The sequence below is a fragment of the Syngnathus leptorhynchus genome, chromosome 10, assembly GCF_054491065.1.
Source record: "Syngnathus leptorhynchus isolate UIUO chromosome 10, UIUO_Slep, whole genome shotgun sequence".
NCBI lineage: Eukaryota > Metazoa > Chordata > Actinopteri > Syngnathiformes > Syngnathidae > Syngnathus > Syngnathus leptorhynchus.
This window is the reverse complement of record NC_141204.1, coordinates 5,485,010-5,507,708: the sequence shown is the minus strand read 5'-3', so window position 1 is coordinate 5,507,708 and position 22,699 is coordinate 5,485,010. Positions and strand designations below refer to the sequence as shown.

The 22,699-nt window shown below is 44.5% G+C and overlaps 1 protein-coding gene across 1 annotated transcript in view; it reads right to left on the bottom strand.

The window, feature by feature from the left end:
* Window positions 1-22,699, bottom strand: part of ppifa (peptidylprolyl isomerase Fa) — a 38,664-nt gene that overhangs the window by 15,167 nt on the left and 798 nt on the right. The gene's annotated exons all lie outside the window — the stretch shown is intronic.

The following is a 22,699-nucleotide window of genomic DNA, read 5'->3' as shown; positions in this document are numbered from 1 at the left end:
CCTGGATGAAGCCATGACTGCCGTCTCACTGGCCTGGGGGCAATGGATCAGCGTCCTCGTCGCGCCCCCTCTCAGTACCTGGGCTTGCCCAGAGAAGCTAATAATCCTACCAGCAGACTAAATTCCAAGAGACGACGGCAAAGAGCCAAGTCAAAGAATCCTAGTAACAGTCCCAAAGCCGACAGCAAAAAGCCTCAAGAGAACCTTACGGTGGGACCTGCCCTTCGAATACTACATCTAAATGTCGAAGGCCTTTCTGCAGCCAAGCGAATCCTAATTGAAGTCTTCGCCTTCCAACACTCGATCGACGTTATCTGTCTGAAATGTGGAAAGGCAGCAGGATATGACTACGTCTCTCCAGAGTTCAAACACCTTGGCCCCCCCAAGTCCAAACCTGGATGACCCAACTCTACACTAGGATTGTAAAAACAAACTTGATCCCAAAGAAATGGCGGACAGCAAAAGTTATTGCTATTCCAAAACCTGGCAAAGACAAAACCTGGCCTGCGTCTGGATGAAACCCTGCCTCCTTGCCTGCCCTGCCCTGCCTCCTTGCCTGCCCTGCCTCCTTGCCTGCCTCCTTGCCTGCCTGCCTGCCTGCCTCCTTGCCTGCCTGCCTGCCTGCCTGCCTGCCTGCCTGCCTGCCTGCCTGCCTGCCTGCCTGCCTGCCTGCCTGCCTGCCTGCCTGCCTGCCTGCCTGCCTGCCTGCCTGCCTGCCTGCCTGCCTGCCTGCCTGCCTGCCTGCCTGCCTGCCTGCCTGCCTGCCTGCCTGCCTGCCTGCCTGCCTATCACTGCCTCTCTGCCTTGCCTGCTCCTGGATGAAGCCATGACTGCCTGCCTGGCTTGTTTCAGGATGAAGCTATCACTGTCTGTCTGCCTTGCCTGCGCCTGATAGAAGCCATTCCAAGCCTCCCTGTGCTTGGATGAAATCATGACTGCCTGGACGAAGCTGTGACTGCCTGCCATTCATATGCCTGGATGAAGGGATGACTGCCTGCCATTCCCATGCCTGGAGGAAGGCATGACTACCCGCCTACCTGCACCTGGATGAAGCCATGACTGCCTGTCTCACTGGCCTATCCCTGGGTAAAGCTAGGACATTATGCCTGCCTTACTAGCCTACACCTGGATGAAGCCATGACTGCCTGCCTGCATCTGGATGATGCCATTATTTCCCGCGTGCCTGCCTAGCCTGCGCCTGGATGAAGTAGTGACTGACTGCCTACCTGCCTGGCCTGCGCCTGGATGAAGCCATGACTGCCTTCATTTCAATGGTGTACTGTAAGATCCATGTTTTCATTTGGAGTTCCGGAAATTATGTCAGGCAATATTATTTCAATACTTGAGGAGAACAGCAAACAAGTAAGTCATTATCACTGATTTACAGGTCACACTTTACAACAAGTAATTTAGCATCTCTCGGATGTTTTAGTTTTGTCTGAGTTTAATGCTAACATACAACTAAGACAAACCTAGATAAATGTTGCAGTCGTTATGACTCTAATATAACACCAATATCTAAACAAACTTTGCAGCAACACTTGTAGGCAGAAAATATAACAATACTCACGGGCATTTATTACGTATACTAAAAACTGATTGAAGCTTAGAGGCTCAACTATTTTTGTGGTTGCTAACCACCCAATACAAATTTGATACCGTATGTGTAGAAAATGTGATGAATGCAAAGGTTGATTAGCTTGATGCTAACACATTCTGGAAAACACCATCAACACTCACAAAACTAGTGTCTGTCTTTTGTTTGCGGCAATGTCATGTGCCTGCACCTGGTTGAAACTGCCTGCCCTGCCCACCCCTGCCCTGCCCACCCCTGCCCTGCTCACCCCTGCCCAGCCCTGCCCCGCCCTGCCCTGCACTGCACTTGAAGCTATAACTGCCTGCCTGGCCTGCACCTGGATAAAGCTATGATTGCCTGCCTGGAATGCATCTGGATAAAACTTGGCTGTCTGGTCTGTATGTTGATGAATTCATGAAAATCTGCCTGCCTGCGGCTGGATGAAGTTATGACTGTCTGCCTGCCTGGCCTGCACCTGGATGAAGCCATGACTGCCTGGCCTGCACCTGGATGAAGCCATGACTGCTTGCCTGCCTTCGCAAACTCGCTTTTGAAAAATGGGGGGCAGCAGCCTCCAAACTGTGCATCTTAGCACTGGCTCTTGCATATTCTGCAGCTGAACATCTGGTCGATGTTTCTGCCTGCCTGGCCTGTGTCTGGATGAAACCATGACTGCCTAGCCTTCGCCTGAATGAAGCCATGACTGCCTCTCTGCCTGGCATGCATCCGAATGAAGCCATGACTGACTCCTTGGCTGCCTGGCCTGCCCCTGGATAAAGCCATGTCTGCCTAAATGGCCTGCACCTGGATGAAGCCATGAATGCTTGCCTGCCTTCGCTGCACCTGGATGAAGCCACGACTGCCTGCCCACCTTCCTGTTCTGTGCCTGGATGAAGCCATGCCTACCTAGATAAGTAGCTTGTCAAAAATAGATAAGTGAATAGACAAGTAAATACAAAAAGATATAAAATAAATAGATAAGAATAGATACGTAAATTGATAAAAAAAAATAGCCAAGTAAAAAGCTAAGTCGATAAAAATAGTGGTTGGATGGATGGATAAAAATAGATAAGTAAATAGATAAAATAGATAAGTATATAGTAGTAGATAAGTAAATAGATAAAAATGGATGAGTAAATAGATAACAATGGAAAAAATAGATAAAAATGGATAACTAGATAGATAAAAAATAGATAAGTAAATAGTTAAAATAGAAAAGTAAATAGATAAAAATAGAAAAATAAATAGATAAAAATAGAAAAATAAATAGATAAAAACAGGAAAGTAAGTATATTAAACTAGAAAAGTAAATAGATAAAAATAGACAAGTAAATAGATAAAAATACACAAGTAAATAGATAAGTAAATAGATAAAATAGATAAAAAGATAAAATAGGTAAAATAGATAAATAAAAAGATGAAATAGATGAGTAAATAGATGAAACTAAAAAGTTAATACATAAATTAGATAAAAATAGAAAAGTAAATTGATAAAATAGATAAAGATAGATAAGTAAATAGATAAAATTAGATGAGTAAATAGTAAGTAAGTAAGTAAATAGATAAAATAGATAAGTAAATAAATAAAATCGGTAAAATAGATGAGTAAATAGATAAAATAGATGAGTAAATAGATACAACTAAAAAAGTAAATACATCAAGTAAATAAAAATAGAAAAGTAAATAGATAAAATAGATGAAAATAAATGAGTAAAAAGATAAAAATAGATAAGTAAATAGATCAAATTAGATAAGTCAATAGATAAGTAAATAGATAAAATAGGTAAAATATAAGTGATTAGATAAAATAGACGAGTAAATAAATAAAACTGAAAAAGTAAATACATAAAATAGATAAAATAGAAAAGTAAATTAGATAAAATTGATGAAAATAGAAAAGTAAATCGATAAAATAGATAAAAATAGAAAAAACAGATAAAATAGATAAAAATAGATAAGTAAATAGATTAGATAAGTAAATAGATAAAATAGGTCAAATAAATAAGTTAATAAAATAGATGAGTAAATAGATAAAACTAAAAAAGTAAATACCTAAAATAGAAAAGTGAATAGATAAAATAGATAAAATTAGAAAAGTAAATAGGTAAAATAGAAAAGTAAATAGATAAGTAAATGGATAAAATAGATGAAAATAATAGAGTAGATAAAAGAGAAAAAAGTAAATAGATAAAAATAGAAAAGTAAATAGATAAAAATGGAAATGTAAATAGATTGAAAAATAAATAAATTGATAAAAAGAAAAAAGTAAATTAATAAAAATATATAACTAAATAGATAAAAAATTGAAAACTGATTAGGCTGCCATTCATATACCTGGATGAAGGCATGACTGCCTGTCATTCCTATGCCTGGGTGAAGGCATGGCTGCCTGCCTCACCTGCACCTGGATGAAGCCATGACTGCCGTCTCACTGGCCTGGGGGCAATGGATCAGCGTCCTCGTCGCGCCCCCTCTCAGTACCTGGGCTTGCCCAGAGAAGCTAATGATCCTACCAGCAGACTAAATTCCAAGAGACGACGGCCAAGAGCCAAGTCAAGGAATCCTAGTAACAGTCCCAAAGCCGACAGCAAAAAGCCTCAAGAGAACCTTACGGTGGGACCTGCCCTTCGAATACTACATCTAAATGTCGAAGGCCTTTCTGCAGCCAAGCGAATCCTAATTGAAGTCTTCGCCTTCCAACACTCGATCGACGTTATCTGTCTGAAATGTGGAAAGGCAGCAGGATATGACTACGTCTCTCCAGAGTTCAAACACCTTGGCCCCCCCAAGTCCAAACCTGGATGACCCAACTCTACACTAGGATTGTAAAAACAAACTCGATCCCAAAGAAATGGCGGACAGCAAAAGTAATTGCTATTCCAAAACCTGGCAAAGAAAAACCTGGCCTGCATCTGGATGAAACCCTGCCTCCTTGCCTGCCCTGCCCTGCCCTGCCCTGCCCTGCCCTGCCCTGCCCTGCCCTGCCCTGCCCTGCCCTGCCCTGCCCTGCCCTGCCCTGCCCTGCCCTGCCTCCTTGCTTGCTTGCCTGCCTGCCTGCCTGCCTGCCTGCCTGCCTGCCTGCCTGCCTGCCTGCCTGCCTGCCTGCCTGCCTGCCTGCCTGCCTGCCTGCCTGCCTGCCTGCCTGCCTGCCTGCCTGCCTGCCTGCCTGCCTGCCTGCCTATCACTGCCTCTCTGCCTTGCCTGCTCCTGGATGAAGCCATGACGGCCTGCCTGGCTTGTTTCAGGATGAAGCTATCACTGCCTGTCTGCCTTGCCTGCGCCTGATAGAAGCCATTCCAAGCCTCCCTGTGCTTGGATGAAATCATGACTGCCTGGACGAAGCTGTGACTGCCTGCCATTCATATGCCTGGATGAAGGGATGACTGCCTGCCATTCCCATGCCTGGAGGAAGGCATGACTACCCGCCTACCTGCACCTGGATGAAGCCATGACTGCCTGTCTCACTGGCCTATCCCTGGGTAAAGCTAGGACATTATGCCTGCCTTACTAGCCTACACCTGGATGAAGCCATGACTGCCTGCCTGCATCTGGATGATGCCATTATTTCCCGCGTGCCTGCCTAGCCTGCGCCTGGATGAAGTAGTGACTGACTGCCTACCTGCCTGGCCTGCGCCTGGATGAAGCCATGACTGCCTTCATTTCAATGGTGTACTGTAAGATCCATGTTTTCATTTGGAGTTCCGGAAATTATGTCAGGCAATATTATTTCAATACTTGAGGAGAACAGCAAACAAGTAAGTCATTATCACTGATTTACAGGTCACACTTTACAACAAGTAATTTAGCATCTCTCGGATGTTTTAGTTTTGTCTGAGCTTAATGCTAACATACAACTAAGACAAACCAAGATAAATGTTGCAGTCGTTATGACTCTAATATAACACCAATATCTAAACAAACTTTGCAGCAACACTTGTAGGCAGAAAATATAACAATACTCACGGGCATTTATTACGTATACTAAAAACTGATTGAAGCTTAGAGGCTCAACTATTTTTGTGGTTGCTAACCACCCAATACAAATTTGATACCGTATGTGTAGAAAATGTGATGAATGCAAAGGTTGATTAGCTTGATGCTAACACATTCTGGAAAACACCATCAACACTCACAAAACTAGTGTCTGTCTTTTGTTTGCGGCAATGTCATGTGCCTGCACCTGGTTGAAACTGCCTGCCCTGCCCACCCCTGCCCTGCTCACCCCTGCCCTGCCCACCCCTGCCCTGCTCACCCCTGCCCTGCCCACCGCTGCCCTACCCTGCCCTGCCCAGCCCTGCCCTGCCCTGCACTGCACTTGAAGCTATAACTGCCTGCCTGGCCTGCACCTGGATAAAGCTATGATTGCCTGCCTGGAATGCATCTGGATAAAACTTGGCTGTCTGGTCTGTATGTTGATGAATTCATGAAAATCTGCCTGCCTGCGGCTGGATGAAGTTATGACTGTCTGCCTGCCTGGCCTGCACCTTGATGAAGCCATGACTGCCTGGCCTGCACCTGGATGAAGCCATGACTGCCGTCTCACTGGCCTGGGGGCAATGGATCAGCGTCCTCGTCGCGGCCGCCCCCCAGAACCTGGGCTTGCCCAGAGAAGCTAATAATCCTACCAGCAGACTAAATTCCAAGAGACGACAGCCAAGAGCCAAGTCAAGGAATCCTAGTAACAGTCCCAAAGCCGACAGCAAAAAGCCTCAAGAGAACCTTACGGTGGGACCTGCCCTTCGAATACTACATCTAAATGTCGAAGGCCTTTCTGCAGCCAAGCGAATCCTAATTGAAGTCTTCGCCTTCCAACACTCGATCGACGTTATCTGTCTGAAATGTGGAAAGGCAGCAGGATATGACTACGTCTCTCCAGAGTTCAAACACCTTGGCCCCCCCAAGTCCAAACCTGGATGACCCAACTCTACACTAGGATTGTAAAAACAAACTTGATCCCAAAGAAATGGCGGACAGCAAAAGTTATTGCTATTCCAAAACCTGGCAAAGACAAAACCTGGCCTGCGTCTGGATGAAACCCTGCCTCCTTGCCTGCCCTGCCCTGCCTCCTTGCCTGCCCTGCCTCCTTGCTTGCTTGCCTGCCTGCCTGCCTGCCTGCCTGCCTGCCTGCCTGCCTGCCTGCCTGCCTGCCTGCCTGCCTGCCTGCCTGCCTGCCTGCCTGCCTATCACTGCCTCTCTGCCTTGCCTGCTCCTGGATGAAGCCATGACTGCCTGCCTGGCTTGTTTCAGGATGAAGCTATCACTGTCTGTCTGCCTTGCCTGCGCCTGATAGAAGCCATTCCAAGCCTCCCTGTGCTTGGATGAAATCATGACTGCCTGGACGAAGCTGTGACTGCCTGCCATTCATATGCCTGGATGAAGGGATGACTGCCTGCCATTCCCATGCCTGGAGGAAGGCATGACTACCCGCCTACCTGCACCTGGATGAAGCCATGACTGCCTGTCTCACTGGCCTATCCCTGGGTAAAGCTAGGACATTATGCCTGCCTTACTAGCCTACACCTGGATGAAACCATGACTGCCTGCCTGCATCTGGATGATGCCATTATTTCCCGCGTGCCTGCCTAGCCTGCGCCTGGATGAAGTAGTGACTGACTGCCTACCTGCCTGGCCTGCGCCTGGATGAAGCCATGACTGCCTTCATTTCAATGGTGTACTGTAAGATCCATGTTTTCATTTGGAGTTCCGGAAATTATGTCAGGCAATATTATTTCAATACTTGAGGAGAACAGCAAACAAGTAAGTCATTATCACTGATTTACAGGTCACACTTTACAACAAGTAATTTAGCATCTCTCGGATGTTTTAGTTTTGTCTGAGCTTAATGCTAACATACAACTAAGACAAACCTAGATAAATGTTGCAGTCGTTATGACTCTAATATAACACCAATATCTAAACAAACTTTGCAGCAACACTTGTAGGCAGAAAATATAACAATACTCACGGGCATTTATTACGTATACTAAAAACTGATTGAAGCTTAGAGGCTCAACTATTTTTGTGGTTGCTAACCACCCAATACAAATTTAATACCGTATGTGTAGAAAATGTGATGAATGCAAAGGTTGATTAGCTTGATGCTAACACATTCTGGAAAACAGCATCAACACTCACAAAACTAGTGTCTGTCTTTTGTTTGCGGCAATGTCATGTGCCTGCACCTGGTTGAAACTGCCTGCCCTGCCCACCCCTGCCCTGCTCACCCCTGCCCTGCCCAGCCCTGCCCTGCCCTGCACTGCACTTGAAGCTATAACTGCCTGCCTGGCCTGCACCTGGATAAAGCTATGATTGCCTGCCTGGAATGCATCTGGATAAAACTTGGCTGTCTGGTCTGTATGTTGATGAATTCATGAAAATCTGCCTGCCTGCGGCTGGATGAAGTTATGACTGTCTGCCTGCCTGGCCTGCACCTTGATGAAGCCATGACTGCCTGGCCTGCACCTGGATGAAGCCATGACTGCCGTCTCACTGGCCTGGGGGCAATGGATCAGCGTCCTCGTCGCGCCCCCTCTCAGTACCTGGGCTTGCCCAGAGAAGCTAATAATCCTACCAGCAGACTAAATTCCAAGAGACGACGGCCAAAAGCCAAGTCAAGGAATCCTAGTAACAGTCCCAAAGCCGACAGCAAAAAGCCTCAAGAGAACCTTACGGTGGGACCTGCCCTTCGAATACTACATCTAAATGTCGAAGGCCTTTCTGCAGCCAAGCGAATCCTAATTGAAGTCTTCGCCTTCCAACACTCGATCGACGTTATCTGTCTGAAATGTGGAAAGGCAGCAGGATATGACTACGTCTCTCCAGAGTTCAAACACCTTGGCCCCCCCAAGTCCAAACCTGGATGACCCAACTCTACACTAGGATTGTAAAAACAAACTCGATCCCAAAGAAATGGCGGACAGCAAAAGTAATTGCTATTCCAAAACCTGGCAAAGAAAAACCTGGCCTGCGTCTGGATGAAACCCTGCCTCCTTGCCTGCCCTGCCCTGCCCTGCCCTGCCCTGCCCTGCCTGCCTGCCTGCCTGCCTGCCTGCCTGCCTGCCTATCACTGCCTCTCTGCCTTGCCTGCTCCTGGATGAAGCCATGACGGCCTGCCTGGCTTGTTTCAGGATGAAGCTATCACTGCCTGTCTGCCTTGCCTGCGCCTGATAGAAGCCATTCCAAGCCTCCCTGTGCTTGGATGAAATCATGACTGCCTGGACAAAGCTGTGACTGCCTGCCATTCATATGCCTGGATGAAGGGATGACTGCCTGCCATTCCCATGCCTGGAGGAAGGCATGACTACCCGCCTACCTGCACCTGGATGAAGCCATGACTGCCTGTCTCACTGGCCTATCCCTGGGTAAAGCTAGGACATTATGCCTGCCTTACTAGCCTACACCTGGATGAAGCCATGACTGCCTGCCTGCATCTGGATGATGCCATTATTTCCCGCGTGCCTGCCTAGCCTGCGCCTGGATGAAGTAGTGACTGACTGCCTACCTGCCTGGCCTGCGCCTGGATGAAGCCATGACTGCCTTCATTTCAATGGTGTACTGTAAGATCCATGTTTTCATTTGGAGTTCCGGAAATTATGTCAGGCAATATTATTTCAATACTTGAGGAGAACAGCAAACAAGTAAGTCATTATCACTGATTTACAGGTCACACTTTACAACAAGTAATTTAGCATCTCTCGGATGTTTTAGTTTTGTCTGAGTTTAATGCTAACATACAACTAAGACAAACCTAGATAAATGTTGCAGTCGTTATGACTCTAATATAACACCAATATCTAAACAAACTTTGCAGCAACACTTGTAGGCAGAAAATATAACAATACTCACGGGCATTTATTACGTATACTAAAAACTGATTGAAGCTTAGAGGCTCAACTATTTTTGTGGTTGCTAACCACCCAATACAAATTTGATACCGTATGTGTAGAAAATGTGATGAATGCAAAGGTTGATTAGCTTGATGCTAACACATTCTGGAAAACACCATCAACACTCACAAAACTAGTGTCTGTCTTTTGTTTGCGGCAATGTCATGTGCCTGCACCTGGTTGAAACTGCCTGCCCTGCTCACCCCTGCCCTGCCCACCCCTGCCCTGCTCACCCCTGCCCTGCCCACCGCTGCCCTACCCTGCCCTACCCTGCCCTGCCCTGCCCAGCCCTGCCCTGCCCTGCACTGCACTTGAAGCAATAACTGCCTGCCTGGCCTGCACCTGGATAAAGCTATGATTGCCTGCCTGGAATGCATCTGGATAAAACTTGGCTGTCTGGTCTGTATGTTGATGAATTCATGAAAATCTGCCTGCCTGCGGCTGGATGAAGTTATGACTGTCTGCCTGCCTGGCCTGCACCTTGATGAAGCCATGACTGCCTGGCCTGCACCTGGATGAAGCCATGACTGCCGTCTCACTGGCCTGGGGGCAATGGATCAGCGTCCTCGTCGCGCCCCCTCTCAGTACCTGGGCTTGCCCAGAGAAGCTAATAATCCTACCAGCAGACTAAATTCCAAGAGACGACGGCCAAAAGCCAAGTCAAGGAATCCTAGTAACAGTCCCAAAGCCGACAGCAAAAAGCCTCAAGAGAACCTTACGGTGGGACCTGCCCTTCGAATACTACATCTAAATGTCGAAGGCCTTTCTGCAGCCAAGCGAATCCTAATTGAAGTCTTCGCCTTCCAACACTCGATCGACGTTATCTGTCTGAAATGTGGAAAGGCAGCAGGATATGACTACGTCTCTCCAGAGTTCAAACACCTTGGCCCCCCCAAGTCCAAACCTGGATGACCCAACTCTACACTAGGATTGTAAAAACAAACTTGATCCCAAAGAAATGGCGGACAGCAAAAGTTATTGCTATTCCAAAACCTGGCAAAGACAAAACCTGGCCTGCGTCTGGATGAAACCCTGCCTCCTTGCCTGCCCTGCCCTGCCTCCTTGCCTGCCCTGCCTCCTTGCTTGCTTGCCTGCCTGCCTGCCTGCCTGCCTGCCTGCCTGCCTGCCTGCCTGCCTGCCTCCTTGCCTGCCTGCCTGCCTGCCTGCCTGCCTGCCTCCTTGCCTGCCTGCCTGCCTGCCTGCCTGCCTGCCTGCCTGCCTGCCTGCCTGCCTGCCTATCACTGCCTCTCTGCCTTGCCTGCTCCTGGATGAAGCCATGACTGCCTGCCTGGCTTGTTTCAGGATGAAGCTATCACTGCCTGTCTGCCTTGCCTGCGCCTGATAGAAGCCATTCCAAGCCTCCCTGTGCTTGGATGAAATCATGACTGCCTGGACGAAGCTGTGACTGCCTGCCATTCATATGCCTGGATGAAGGGATGACTGCCTGCCATTCCCATGCCTGGAGGAAGGCATGACTACCCGCCTACCTGCACCTGGATGAAGCCATGACTGCCTGTCTCACTGGCCTATCCCTGGGTAAAGCTAGGACATTATGCCTGCCTTACTAGCCTACACCTGGATGAAGCCATGACTGCCTGCCTGCATCTGGATGATGCCATTATTTCCCGCGTGCCTGCCTAGCCTGCGCCTGGATGAAGTAGTGACTGACTGCCTACCTGCCTGGCCTGCGCCTGGATGAAGCCATGACTGCCTTCATTTCAATGGTGTACTGTAAGATCCATGTTTTCATTTGGAGTTCCGGAAATTATGTCAGGCAATATTATTTCAATACTTGAGGAGAACAGCAAACAAGTAAGTCATTATCACTGATTTACAGGTCACACTTTACAACAAGTAATTTAGCATCTCTCGGATGTTTTAGTTTTGTCTGAGCTTAATGCTAACATACAACTAAGACAAACCTAGATAAATGTTGCAGTCGTTATGACTCTAATATAACACCAATATCTAAACAAACTTTGCAGCAACACTTGTAGGCAGAAAATATAACAATACTCACGGGCATTTATTACGTATACTAAAAACTGATTGAAGCTTAGAGGCTCAACTATTTTTGTGGTTGCTAACCACCCAATACAAATTTGATACCGTATGTGTAGAAAATGTGATGAATGCAAAGGTTGATTAGCTTGATGCTAACACATTCTGGAAAACACCATCAACACTCACAAAACTAGTGTCTGTCTTTTGTTTGCGGCAATGTCATGTGCCTGCACCTGGTTGAAACTGCCTGCCCTGCCCACCCCTGCCCTGCTCACCCCTGCCCTGCCCACCCCTGCCCTGCTCACCCCTGCCCTGCCCACCGCTGCCCTACCCTGCCCTACCCTGCCCAGCCCTGCCCTGCCCTGCACTGCACTTGAAGCAATAACTGCCTGCCTGGCCTGCACCTGGATAAAGCTATGATTGCCTGCCTGGAATGCATCTGGATAAAACTTGGCTGTCTGGTCTGTATGTTGATGAATTCATGAAAATCTGCCTGCCTGCGGCTGGATGAAGTTATGACTGTCTGCCTGCCTGGCCTGCACCTTGATGAAGCCATGACTGCCTGGCCTGCACCTGGATGAAGCCATGACTGCCGTCTCACTGGCCTGGGGGCAATGGATCAGCGTCCTCGTCGCGCCCCCTCTCAGTACCTGGGCTTGCCCAGAGAAGCTAATAATCCTACCAGCAGACTAAATTCCAAGAGACGACGGCCAAAAGCCAAGTCAAGGAATCCTAGTAACAGTCCCAAAGCCGACAGCAAAAAGCCTCAAGAGAACCTTACGGTGGGACCTGCCCTTCGAATACTACATCTAAATGTCGAAGGCCTTTCTGCAGCCAAGCGAATCCTAATTGAAGTCTTCGCCTTCCAACACTCGATCGACGTTATCTGTCTGAAATGTGGAAAGGCAGCAGGATATGACTACGTCTCTCCAGAGTTCAAACACCTTGGCCCCCCCAAGTCCAAACCTGGATGACCCAACTCTACACTAGGATTGTAAAAACAAACTTGATCCCAAAGAAATGGCGGACAGCAAAAGTTATTGCTATTCCAAAACCTGGCAAAGACAAAACCTGGCCTGCCTCCTTGCCTGCCCTGCCTCCTTGCCTGCCCTGCCTCCTTGCCTGCCCTGCCCTGCCCTGCCCTGCCCTGCCTGCCTATCACTGCCTCTCTGCCTTGCCTGCTCCTGGATGAAGCCATGACTGCCTGCCTGGCTTGTTTCAGGATGAAGCTATCACTGTCTGTCTGCCTTGCCTGCGCCTGATAGAAGCCAAGCCTCCCTGTGCTTGGATGAAATCATGACTGCCTGGACGAAGCTGTGACTGCCTGCCATTCATATGCCTGGATGAAGGGATGACTGCCTGCCATTCCCATGCCTGGAGGAAGGCATGACTACCCGCCTACCTGCACCTGGATGAAGCCATGACTGCCTGTCTCACTGGCCTATCCCTGGGTAAAGCTAGGACATTATGCCTGCCTTACTAGCCTACACCTGGATGAAGCCATGACTGCCTGCCTGCATCTGGATGATGCCATTATTTCCCGCGTGCCTGCCTAGCCTGCGCCTGGATGAAGTAGTGACTGACTGCCTACCTGCCTGGCCTGCGCCTGGATGAAGCCATGACTGCCTTCATTTCAATGGTGTACTGTAAGATCCATGTTTTCATTTGGCGTTCCGGAAATTATGTCAGGCAATATTATTTCAATACTTGAGGAGAACAGCAAACAAGTAAGTCATTATCACTGATTTACAGGTCACACTTTACAACAAGTAATTTAGCATCTCTCGGATGTTTTAGTTTTGTCTGAGCTTAATGCTAACATACAACTAAGACAAACCTAGATAAATGTTGCAGTCGTTATGACTCTAATATAACACCAATATCTAAACAAACTTTGCAGCAACACTTGTAGGCAGAAAATATAACAATACTCACGGGCATTTATTACGTATACTAAAAACTGATTGAAGCTTAGAGGCTCAACTATTTTTGTGGTTGCTAACCACCCAATACAAATTTAATACCGTATGTGTAGAAAATGTGATGAATGCAAAGGTTGATTAGCTTGATGCTAACACATTCTGGAAAACAGCATCAACACTCACAAAACTAGTGTCTGTCTTTTGTTTGCGGCAATGTCATGTGCCTGCACCTGGTTGAAACTGCCTGCCCTGCCCACCCCTGCCCTGCCCACCCCTGCCCTGCTCACCCCTGCCCTGCCCAGCCCTGCCCTGCCCTGCACTGCACTTGAAGCTATAACTGCCTGCCTGGCCTGCCCTGCCCTGCACTGCACTTGAAGGTATAACTGCCTGCCTGGCCTGCACCTGGATAAAGCTATGATTGCCTGCCTGGAATGCATCTGGATAAAACTTGGCTGTCTGGTCTGTATGTTGATGAATTCATGAAAATCTGCCTGCCTAAGGCTGGATGAAGTTATGACTGTCTGCCTGCCTGGCCTGCACCTTGATGAAGCCATGACTGCCTGGCCTGCACCTGGATGAAGCCATGACTGCTTGCCTGCCTTCGCTCCACCTGGATGAAACCATGACTGCCTGCCTGCGCCTGGACAGCCTGAAAACCCATGCCTACTTAGATAAGTAACTTGTCAAAAATAGATAAGTGAATAGATAAGTAAATATGTAAATTATATAAGTAAATTGATAAAATGTCGAAGGCCTTTCTGCAGCCAAGCGAATCCTAATTTAAGTCCTCAACACTCAATCGACGTTATCTGCCTGAAATGTGGAAAGGCAGCAGGATATGACTCCGTCTCTCCAGAGTCCATCAAACACCTTGGCCCCCTCTATTCCAAAACCTAGCAAAGACCACAAATGGCCAGGAAGATACCGCCCAATCTCCCTACTCAGTGTTCCCTTCAAAATCTTGGAATGACTTATTTTACAACAGATATCACCAGGAGTAGAGGAACCTCTCTGCGTGCATCAGGCAGGTTTCAGCAAGGATCGCAGCACAGGAGGACAAGTACTGGCCCTATCCACCTTCATCGCAAATGGTTTCGAGAGCAGACTAAAGACAGGAACTGTGTTTCTCGATCTCACAGCTGCTTATGATACTGTCTGGCATAAAGGCCTCCTACTCAAACTCACAAAAGTGCTCCCTGCCTGGGCAACGGCAATGATAAATACTCTGCTGACAAACAGAAGGTTCAGAGTTCACCTCGGTTAGAACACGAGTGCATGGAAAAGGGAAACAATTGGGCTGCCACAAGGCTCAGTTCTAGCTCCAACGCTGTTCAACCTCTACACAAATGACCTACCCACCACCAAATCCCGGAAATTCATCTATGCAGATGACATATGTCTGGCATTTCAAGCACCAGACTTTGATCAACTGGAACGGGTGCCCACTGAAGATCTTGCTAAACTGGACCAGTTCTACAAAACCTGGCGCCTAAAGCTAAGCCCAGCAAAGACTGTATCCAGCGTATTGCATTTCCATAATGCAAAGGCCGACAGAGAACTAAACATCTACCTGGGTGGACTCAAAACTAAAGCGTGCCCCCAACCTACCTTGGAGTGACCCTTGAACGTACCCTGTCTTTCAATGAACACCTAAAACGAACGACAGCCAAAGTTAAATCAAGGAACAACCTGCTCTGCAAACTCGCTTTTGAAAAATGGGGGGCAGCAGCCTCCAAACTGTGCATCTTAGCACTGGCTCTTGCATATTCTGCAGCTGAACATCTGGTCGATGTTTCTGCCTGCCTGGCCTGTGTCTGGATGAAACCATGACTGCCTAGCCTTCGCCTGGATGAAGCCATGACTGCCTCTCTGCCTGGCATGCATCCGAATGAAGCCATGACTGACTCCTTGGCTGCCTGGCCTGCCCCTGGATAAAGCCATGTCTGCCTAAATGGCCTGCACCTGGATGAAGCCATGACTGCTTGCCTGCCTTCGCTGCACCTGGATGAAGCCACGACTGCCTGCCCACCTTCCTGTTCCTCGCCTGGATGAAGCCATGCCTACCTTGATAAGTAGCTTGTCAAAAACAGATAAGTGAATAGATAAGTAAAAGAAAAAAATATAAAATAAATAGATAAGAATAGATAAGTAAATCAATGAAAATAGCCTAATAAAAAGCTAAGTAGATAAAAATAGATAAGTAAACAAATAAAAATAGTGGGTGGATGGATGGATAAAAATAGATAAGTAAAAAGATAAAATAGACAAGTATATAGTAGTTGATAAGTAAATAGATAAAAATGGGTGAGTAAAAAGATAAAATAGATGAAAAAAAGATAAAGATAAGTAAATAAATAAAAATGGATAACTAGATAGATAAAAAATAGATAAGTAAATAGCTAAAAATAGTAAAGTAAATAAATAAAAATAGAGAAATAAATAGATAAAATAGAAAAATAAATAGATAAAAATAGAAAAGTAAATATATTAAAATAGACAAGTAAATAGATAAAAATACACAAGTAAATAGATAAAAATCCATAATAGACTAAACAGATAAGTAAATAGATAAAATAGGTAAAATAGATAAATAAAAAGATAAAATAGATGAGTAAATAGATTAAACTAAAAAGTTAATACATAAATTAGATAAAAATAGAAAAGTAAATTAATAAAATAGATGAGTAAATAGATAAAAATAGATGAGTAAATAGATAAAAATAGATAAGTAAATAGATAAAATAGATAACATAGATGAGATAAAATTCAAAAAATAAATAAATAAAAAGATAAAATAGATGAATAAATAGATAAAACTAAAAAAGTTAATACATAAATTAGATAAAAATAGAAAAGTAAATTGATAAAATAGATAAAAATAGATAAATAAATAAATAACATTAGATAAGTGAATAGATAAAAATAGATAAAATAGATAAGTAAATAAATAAAATTGGTTAAATAGATGAGGAAATAGATAAAAATAGAAAAGTAAATAGATAAAATAGATAAAAATAGATAAGTAAATAGATCAAATTAGATAAATAGATAAAACAGGTAAAATATAAGTGATTAGATAAAATAGATGAGAAAATAAATACATAAAATAGATAAAATAGAAAAGTAAAATAGATAAAATAGATGAAAATAGAAAAGTTAATCGATAAAATAGATAAAAATAAAAACCGATAAATTAGACAAATAAATAGATAGATAAGTAAATAGATAAAATAGGTAAAATAGATAAGTTAATAGATAAAATAGATAAGTAAATAGATGAAACTAAAAAAGTTAATACATAAAATAGAAAAGTGAATAGATAAAATAGATAAGTAAATGGATAAAATAGATTAAAATAATAGAGTAGATAAAAGAAAAAAGTAAACAGATAAAAATGGAAAAGTAAATTGATTGAAAAATAGATAAATAGATAAATGTAAAAAAGTAAATTAATAAAAATATATAACTAAATAGATAAAAAATTAAAAACTGATTAGGCTGCCATTCATATACCTGGATGAAGGCATGACTGCCTGTCATTCCAATGCCTGGGTGAAGGCATGGCTGCTTGCCTCACCTGCACCTGGATGAAGCCATGACTGCCTGTCTCACTGGCCTGATAAAAATATCAGGTAAGTGATCAGCGTCCTCGTCGCGCCCCCTCTCAGTACCTGGGCTTGCCCAGGGAAGCTAATGATCCTACCAGCAGACTAAATTCCAAGAGACGACGCCCAAGAGCCAAGTCAAGGAATCCTAGTAACAGTCCCAAAGCCGACAGCAAACAGTCTCAAGAGAACCTCGCGGTGGGACCTTCTCTACTACAACTAAATGTCGAAGGGCTTTCTGCAGCCAAGCGAATTCTTATTGAAGTCCTCGCCTTCCAACACTCGATCGACATTATCTTCCTGAAATGTGGGAAGGCAGCAGCATATAACAACATCTCTCCGGAGTTCATCAAACACCTTGGCCCCCCGAGCCCTAACCAGGATGAAACAACTCTACACTAGGATTGTAAAAACAAACTCGATCCCAAAGAAATGGCGGACAGCAAAAGTTATTGCCAACCAAAACCTAGCAAAGACCACAAATGGCCAGGCAGCTACCGCCCAATCTCCCTACTCAGCGTTCCCTTCAAAATCTGGTAATGACTTATTTTACAACGGATATCACCAGGAGTAGAGGAACCTCTCTGTGTGGATCAGGCAGGTTTCAGCAAGGATCGCAGCACAGGAGAACAAGTACTGGCCCTATCCACCTTCATCGAAAATGGTTTCAAGAGCAGACTGAAGACAGGAACTGTGTTTCTCTATCTCACAGCTGCTTATGATACTGTCTGGCATAAAGGCCTCCTACTCAAACTCACAAAAGTGCTCCCTGTCTGGGCAACGGCAATAATACATACTCACTCGGCTGACAAACAGACGGTTCAAAGTTCACCTTGGACAGAACACGAGTGCATGGAGAAGGCAGACAAATGGTTTGCCATAAATCTCAGTTCTAGCTCCAACGCTGTTCAACCTCCACAACCAAATCCTGGAAATTTGCCTATGCAGATGACATCTTTCTGGCATTTCTAACACCAGACTTCGATCAACTGGAGCGGGTGCTCACTGAAGATCTTGCTAAACTGGACCAGTTCTACGAAACCTGGCGCCTAAAGCCAAGCCCAGCAAAGACTGTATCCAGCGTATTCCATCTCCATAATGCAAAGGCCGCGAGAGAACTAGACATCTACCTGGGTGGACTCAAGCTGACTCAAGGAACAACCTGCTCTGCAAACTCGCTGGTGCAAAACAGGGGTGCAGCAGCTCTGTGCACCTCAGCACTGGCCCTTGCATATTCTGCAGTTGAATATTGTGCCTTTGTCTGGTCGAAGTTACTGCTTGCCTGGCCTGCGCCTGGATGAAACCATGACTGCCTGGCCTGCGCCTGGATGAAACCATGACTGCCTGGCCTTCGCCTGGATGAAGCCATGACTGCTTGCCTGCCTTCGCTGCACCTGGATGAAGCCATGACTGCCTGCCCACCTTCCTGTTCTGTGCCTGGATGAAGCCATGCCTACCTTGATAAGTAGCTTGTCAAAAATAGATAAGTGAATAGATAAGTAAATACAAAAAAATATAAAATAAATAGATAAGTAAATTGATAAAAATAGCCTAATAAAAAGCTAAGTAGATAAAAATATATAAGTAAACAAATAAAAATAGTGGGTGGATGGATGGATAAAAATAGATAAGTAAATAGATAAAATAGACAAGTATATAGTAGTAGATAAGTAAAGAGATAAAAATGGATGAGTAAATAGATAACAATAGATAAAATAGATAAAAATGGATAACTAGATAGATAAAAAATAGATAAGTAAATAGATAAAAATAGAGAAGTAAATAGATAAAATAGAAAAATAAATAGATAAAAATAGAAAAGTAAATATATTTAAATAGAAACGTAAATAGATAAAAATAAACAAATAGATAAAAATACACAAGTAAATAGATAAAAATAGATAAGTAAATAGATAAAATAGATAAGTAAATAGATAAAAGAGGTAAAATCTATAAATAAAAAATAAAATAGATGAGTAAATAGATAAAACTATAAAAGTTAATACATAAATTTGATAAAAATAGAAAGGTAAATTGATAAAATAGATAAAAATGGATAAGTAAATAGATAAAATTAGATGAGTAAATAGTTAAAAATAGATCAGTAAATAGATAAAATAGCTAAGTAAATAAATAAAACCGATAAAATAGCTAAGTAAATAGATAAAATAGATAAGTAAATAAATAAAACTAAAAAAGTAAATACGTCAAGTAGATAAAAATAGAAAAGTAAATAGATAAAAAAGATAAAAATAGATAAGTAAATAGATCAAATTAGATAAATCAATAGATTGATAAGTAAATAGATAAAATAGGTAAAATATAAGTGATTAGATAAAATAGACAAGTAAATACATAAAATAGATAAAATAAAAAAGTAAATTAGATCAAATGGATGAAAATAGAAAAGTAAATCGATAAAATAGATAAAAATAGAAAAAAAGAGATAAAATAGATAATAGATAAGTAAATAGATAGCTAAGTAAATACATAAAATAGGTAAAATAGATAAGTCAATAGATAAAATAGATGAGTAAATAGATAAAACTAAAAGTAAATAGATAAAATAGATAAAATTAGAAAAGTAAATAGGTAAAATAGAAAAGTAAATAGATAAAAATAGAAAAGAGAATAGATAAAATAGATAAAATCAGAAAAGTAAATAGGTAAAATAGAAAAGTAAATAGATAAGTAAATGGATAAAAAAGATGAAAATAATAGAGTAAATAAAAATAGAAAAGTAAATAGATAAAAATGGAAATGTAAATAGATTGAAAAATAAATAAATTGATAAAAAGAGAAAAGTAAATTAATAAAAATATATAACTAAATAGATAAAAAATTGAAAAGTGATTAGGCTGCCATTCATATGCCTGGATGAAGGCATGACTGCCTGTCATTCCTATGCCTGGGTGAAGGCATGGCTGCCTGCCTCACCTGCACCTGGATGAAGCCTTGACTGCCTGTCTCACTGGCCTGGGGGCAATGGATCAACGTCTTCGTCGCGCCCCCTCTCAGTATCTGGGCTTGCCTAGGGAAGCTAATGATCCTACCAGCAGACTAAATTCCAAGAGATGACGCCCAAGAGCCAAGTCAAGGAATCCTAGTAACAGTCCCAAAGCCGACAGCAAACAGCCTCAAGAGAACTTCACGGTGGGACCTGTCCTTCGAATACTACAACTAAATGTCGAAGGCCTTTCTGCAACCAAGCGAATCCTAATTGAAGTCCTCGCCTTCCAACACTCGATTGACGTTATTTGCCTGAAATGTGGAAAGGCAGCAGGATATGACTACGTCTCTCCAGAGTTCATCAAACACCTTGGCCCCCCCGAGTCCAAACCTGGATGACCCAACTCTACACTAGGATTGTAAAAAGAAACTCGAACCCAAAGAAATGGCGGACAGCAAAAGTCATTGCTATTCCAAAACCTAGCAAAGACCACAAATGGCCAGGCAGCTACTGCCCAATCTCCCTACTCAGCGTTCCCTTCAAAATCTTGGAATGACCTATTTTACAACAGATATCACCAGTAGAGGAATCTCTTTGTGTGGATCAGGCAGGTTTCAGCAAGGATCGCAGCACAGGAGAACAAGTACTGGCCCTAACCACCTTCATCGAAAATGGTTTCGAGAGCAGACTGAAGACAGGAACTGTGTTTCTCGATCTCACAGCTGCTTATGATACTGTCTGGCATAAAGGCCTCCTACTCAAACTCACAAAAGTGCTCCCTGCCTGGGCAACGGCAATGATAAATACTCTGCTGACAAACAGAAGGTTCAGAGTTCACCTCGGTTAGAACACGAGTGCATGGAAAAGGCAAACAATGGGCTGCCACAAGGCTCAGTTCTAGCTCCAACGCTGTTCAACCTCTACACAAATGACCTACCCACCACCAAATCCCGGAAATTCATCTATGCAGATGACACCTGTCTGGCATTTCAAGCACCAGACTTTGATCAACTGGAACGGGTGCCCACTAAAGATTTTGCTAAACTGGACCAGTTCTACAAAACCTGGCGCCTAAAGCTAAGCACAGCAAAGACTGTATCCAGCGTATTGCATTTCCATAATGCAAAGGCCGACAGAGAACTAAACATCTACCTGGGTGGACTCAAGCTAAAGCATGCCCCCAACCTACCTTGGAGTGACCCTTGAACGGACCCTATCTTTCATTGAACACCTAAAACGAATGACAGCCAAAGTTAAATCAAGGAACAACCTGCTCTGCAAATTTGCTTGTGAAAAATGGGGGGCAGCAGCCTCCAAACTGTGCATCTTAGCACTGGCTCTTGCATATTCTGCAGCTGAATATTGTGCCCCTGTCTGGTCGATGTTTCTGCCTGCTTGGCCTGCGTCTGGATGAAACCATGACTGCCTCTCTGCCTGGCCTGCATCCGAATGAAGCCATGACTGGCTGCCTGGCCTGCCCCTGGATAAAGCCATGTCTGCCTAAATGGCCTTCACCTGGATGAAGCCATGACTGCTTGCCTGCCTTCGCTGCACCTGAATGAAGCCATGACTTGCCTGCCTGCCTTCATTCCTGCCTGACCCACGCCTGGATGAAGCCATGACTGCCTGCCCACATTCTTGGTCTGGGCCTGAATGAAGCCATGCCTACATCCCCTGGTCTGTGCCTGGGTGAAGCCATGACTGCCTGGCAGCCTGGCCTTCTTCTGGATAATGCCATGATTATCAGCCTGCCTAGCCTTCGCCTGGATGAAGCAAGGAGAGATCTCACCCAAAAGGCTAAGCTTTAAATTTACCAGTTGATCTTCGCTCCTACCCTCACCTATGGTCACAGGCAATGTGTCATGACTGAAAGAATGAGATCTTGAATACAAGCGGTCAAAATGAGTTTTCTCCGTAGGGTGTTCGGCCTTCTTTAGAGGTAAGGTAAGAAGCTCGGTCATCCGGGAGAGACTCTGAGGACCCAGATGAGGCGGCTTGGGCATCTCTTTAGGATTCCTCCCTGGCAGGTGATCCCGTAGACGATCTAGTACGCACTGGAGAGACTGGCTCTCAGCTGGTCTGGGAACGTTTAGGGATTCCCGGGATGAGCTGGACGAAGTGGCTGGGGAGGAACAGTCTGGGAGTCCCTCCTCAAGCTGCTGCCCCCGAAAACAGCCATTACTGCCTGCATGCCTACCTGGTCTGCGCCCGAATGAAGCCATGACTGCCTGCCTGCGCCAGGGTAAAAACATGACTCCTTGCCTGCCTGGCCTACTTTTGGATAAAGCCATTACGACTACCTACCAACCTACTTGGCCTGCGCTTGGATGACTGCCTGCATCCCTGCCGGGTCTGCGCCTGGATGAAGCCATGACTGCCTGCCTGGCCTCTGCCTGGATGAAGCCATGACTGACTGCCTGCCTGGCCTGCGCTTGGATGAAGCCATGACATACTGCCTGCATGGCCTGCGCCTGGAAAAAGTCATAACTCTTTGGCCTACGCCTGGGTGAAGCCATGACTCTTTCCCTGCCTGCCTGGGGATTTTTTGGGGAGTGAACTCAGATTCCAGCAGATGGCAGCAAAAGATTACCTTTGTTCCAATGAAACCCATCAACTCACTTTAACGTTCCTTAGGGTCAAGGTACAGTTTAACTGCATTATTAATGTTAGAAAATCTGGAAATGGCAGAATTTGTGGATGTGGAACTGCAAATACAAAAAAACACTTAAAAGAAAAAGAATATAATTGAAGAAAAT